This window comes from Nannospalax galili, unplaced genomic scaffold (genome assembly GCF_000622305.1).
Source record: "Nannospalax galili isolate Female #2095 unplaced genomic scaffold, S.galili_v1.0 scaffold312, whole genome shotgun sequence".
Lineage (NCBI taxonomy): Eukaryota > Metazoa > Chordata > Mammalia > Rodentia > Spalacidae > Nannospalax > Nannospalax galili.
Window position 1 is genome coordinate 6354520 of NW_008335967.1, and position 3822 is coordinate 6358341.

The 3822-nt window shown below is 39.3% G+C and overlaps 1 protein-coding gene and 1 pseudogene across 3 annotated transcripts in view; one reads left to right on the top strand and one right to left on the bottom strand.

The window, feature by feature from the left end:
- The window catches only part of LOC103732234, a 5151-nt pseudogene extending 2358 nt beyond the window's left edge, over positions 1–2793 (bottom strand).
- Slc26a5 (solute carrier family 26 member 5) overlaps positions 1–3822 on the top strand; it is a 74622-nt gene that overhangs the window by 17616 nt on the left and 53184 nt on the right. The window lies entirely within an intron of this gene.

Consider the following 3822-nt stretch of genomic DNA (forward strand, 5'->3'; position numbering starts at 1 on the left):
ATCATTTGTTCTCTTGATCTTAGCCAGTCTGACTGGGGTAAGGTGAAATCTTAAAGTGGTTTTAATTTGCATTTCCCTGATTATTAGTGATGTTGAACATCTTTTGAGATGTTTCATAGCCATCTTGCTCACTGTGTTGTCTGGGTTGGCCTCTGAATCCTAAGCTCAAAGGATCTCCTGCCTCATCCTCCCAACTAACTAGAACTATAGGTACACATCACCGTACCTAGCTATAGAAGTTTAGAAATAATCACAGTGCTGGGAGAGTGCTACTAGGATGTGGTATCAGGAGCAAAGAGCTTGGGGCATGTGGCTCAGTTGGTAGAGTCCTTGCTTAGCATGTATGAAGCCCCAGGTTAGATCCCAGCACCACATAAAGCAGACAAGGTGGTTCATGCTTATATTCTTGGCACTTGGGAGGTTGAGGCCGACCTGGGCTACAATCTTTCTTGAAATGGGAGAGACCTAAATACACAGAACTCATCCATACAATCCTACCCTAAATACCAATTTCTCTTGCTTGAGAAATGTTTATTTCGAGATGAAAATAAACCTACCAGAGCCAGGCCTGGTAAGGAAAACTTGTGATGCCAGCTACTTGGGAAGCTGAGGCAGGAGGATCACAAATTCAAGGCCAGCCCAGGCAACATATCAAGACCTGGCCTCAAAATAAGGGGGAAAAGAGACTGAAGAGATAACTCAGACTAGAAAATTCCCTATCATATGTAGGTTCTCAGATCACAACTAAAAATAAAAATAAGCTTATCAGAAAAATAGTAAAAATGATACTCTTCTTTCTCCTCAGAGTAGATAAAATAATAAAAATGATGTTAAGAAAATGGTTGCTTTGGAACTACAGCTGAGAAGTGGGACAGAAGACCACCGTCTTCATCCTTAGCCCTTTCACAAGCCCCACTTTTAGAGGGTTCTATACTATTTGGACTAAAAGTTACTGCTTTAGGAAAAAACTGACTGGGTTAGCCAGTAGATCCTCTTTACACTTTTACTTGGAGAACCTTTTCTTATTGAAAGATTTAACATTCAAATTGGCTCTTTCTTGCAAAGATTCTGGAGGTCCATCTAGTGAGTATTAATGATCTTTCAGGCACTCCGGGTTGGGGAATAAGTCTTAACAGTTTATCACCTTACCGCAAATTCATGCTGAAAGAGGTTATATTTTCTTTTTTCTTTTTTTTTTTTTTTGAGACAGGGTGTCTCCCTGGCCACAGCTGGAACTCACTATGCAGACCAAACTGATCTTGATCTCACAAAGATCTGCCCACCTCTGCCTCCTGAGTCCTGGGATTAAAGTTATGCACCACCTCCATGCCTAGTTTCTTTAACAGAACTGAGTCATTTCTCCATGGTAGAGTGGTTCTGATCAGGAGTTCTGGGGATAAAGGTGGTTGGGGGCAGATGGCAAGAGCATGTAGTTTCAGACTGGAACCAGCATTCTGCCTCTTATCCTCAACATTTGCTCTTTCTACCCAATTTCCTTTTCCATAATCACCCAAGCATGATTTCTACCAGTGTTTCCAGTATTCCGTGAACATCTCCTCCATGCTAACCTTTTCCCCACCCTGGGCATTGCCCCAATGCCCACTCCTTTGTCCTCTATCCTTTATTCTAGAGCCCCTTAGAATCCAATCTTTTCTGAATCCTTCCTTGAATCTAGCTTCTAATTTGGCCAAAACCGCTTTGCTTTATAAACAATAAATCATGACAAGTGGGACTATATTACCATAATTAAACAAAATTAGATGAAGATTGTCATAATTAATCAAATATACACACTTAATGAGGCACCGTAGGTTAAAAACATGTTTTCTGAAATGAGGCAAACCTAATTCCAATCAGGGCTGCCATGACTCATCAGACACTTCACTAAATGCATGGACAGTTCTTACCTGACATGGATGCTGTGATTCTTTGCATGCAGTTTCGATAACTGTTAGCTACTATAACTGTTTTTGCCCATTATGCTTCATGACAAGTAATAAAAAAATCTTATCAATGCTGACCATCCACATGATTTTAAGTCAGACTGTTTTATGTGTTCATGTAAGTTACCTGAGACTTATAATCAGCATCAACTTTTTAAAAATCTTTTTTGAGACAGGGCCTCCCTGTAGTCCCAGCTGGCCGGGAACTTGCTTTGTAGACCAGGCTGGCCTTGAACGCACAGAGCTCTATCTGCCTCTGCCTCCTGAGGACTGAAGGCCTGTGCCACCACACCTGGCTAATCAGTATCAACTTTAAGTGTGAAATGTGTGTGTGTGTGTGTGTGTGTGTGTGTGTGTGTGTAGCCCATTTGGAATAGCAAATATTGAAAGAAACCTAAAGAAGTACTAATAATGGTCTAGTTAACCAAATCATAGTAAATATATTAGAAAATATTGTATATCTATTAAAAGTTATACTTATAAAACTGTTTAATGACATAGCAAAACACTTTGGGTACAATGTTAAGTAAAGATAAGATCCAACCCTCTTAAGATAGCATCTCAGTTATGTAAATGTACCACATATAAGTATATTGTGTATATATGTGCAGTTACACATTTAATATGTATAATTTATTAATAAAAAGTTTCCAAATTCTTATAACAGGCATAAGAAGAGGAAACACATCTTATATATCCAAAACTCTCGATCTTATTTCCTCACCAGAACTCTCTTGGTGCCCTCCCTATAACTTCTGTCTTCCCCTGTGTGCTCCATCACTTCATATGATCCTTCAAACCTGGAAGAAGTGCTTCGAGGAAACAGATTGCTGCAGAAATTGGGTAACATGTTTCCTAAGGCCGTGAGTGTTAACTTACTGGTCTCTAAGTATAGCCAGCTTATCTGTTATAGCCTAATATGTAAATAGAGACTTGGTAGATTTAATTTAAATGACTACATAAATGAAGCTCTCAGCCATTGTGAAATCAAGCTAGTAAAAAAAATAACTGTGAGACTCACTAAAAAGATAGTATAGAGATCTACAGTGGCACAAGCTATAGTCCCAGCTATGTGGCAGGCTGAGGCAGTGGCATCCCTTGAACTTGAGAGTCCAAGACCCATCACAGCAACATAGTAAGCCTCCAACTAAAAAGAAAAATTGGCTTATTATCTATTGAGAAAACAAATTATCACTGAATTATAAAGACCTTATTCTAAGCCATTTTCATTCTTACATTTAGCCTCAATGGAGCAGTATAAGGACTAACTAAACAAAATAGGCACATGCTATATACTGCATGCTCTACAGCTATTTGAAGCACTGCTTATATGGAAAGAGCACCAGGATATATTGTTAGGTAATAAGGGAAATATGTAGAGCAATGATAAAGCATGATACCATTCACAGGAAATATTCCTCTCTGAAACAACCTGAGAGAATTACAAATGTTTTTTTTTCTGGGTTATCATTCATAAGGCCTTTGTTCTAGATATTTTTTTTATCTTATTTTATTTTTTGTATGTTTTTGAGACAGGATTTTCCTGTAACCCCAGCTGTTCTGGAACTCACTATGTAGACCAGGCTGGCCTCGAATTCACAAAGATCTGCCTGCCTCTGCCTTCCCAGTGTTGGGATTAAAGACGTGTGACACTACACCCGGCTATTTTTTTTTTCAATTTTTACAAAAAACTTTATTGAGAATTTCATACATGCATATAAGGTGTTTTGATCAAATCCATGCCCACTCCCTTCCCTCCAACACTGCCCCCTCTGAAGAGGCAACCCCAGAATCTCCCAAGGACCAGACACAAGCTCCCAAATACCACCGACACTTTTGGCCTTTGGAACAGAGTATGTTGCTAACAGGCCCAAGGACA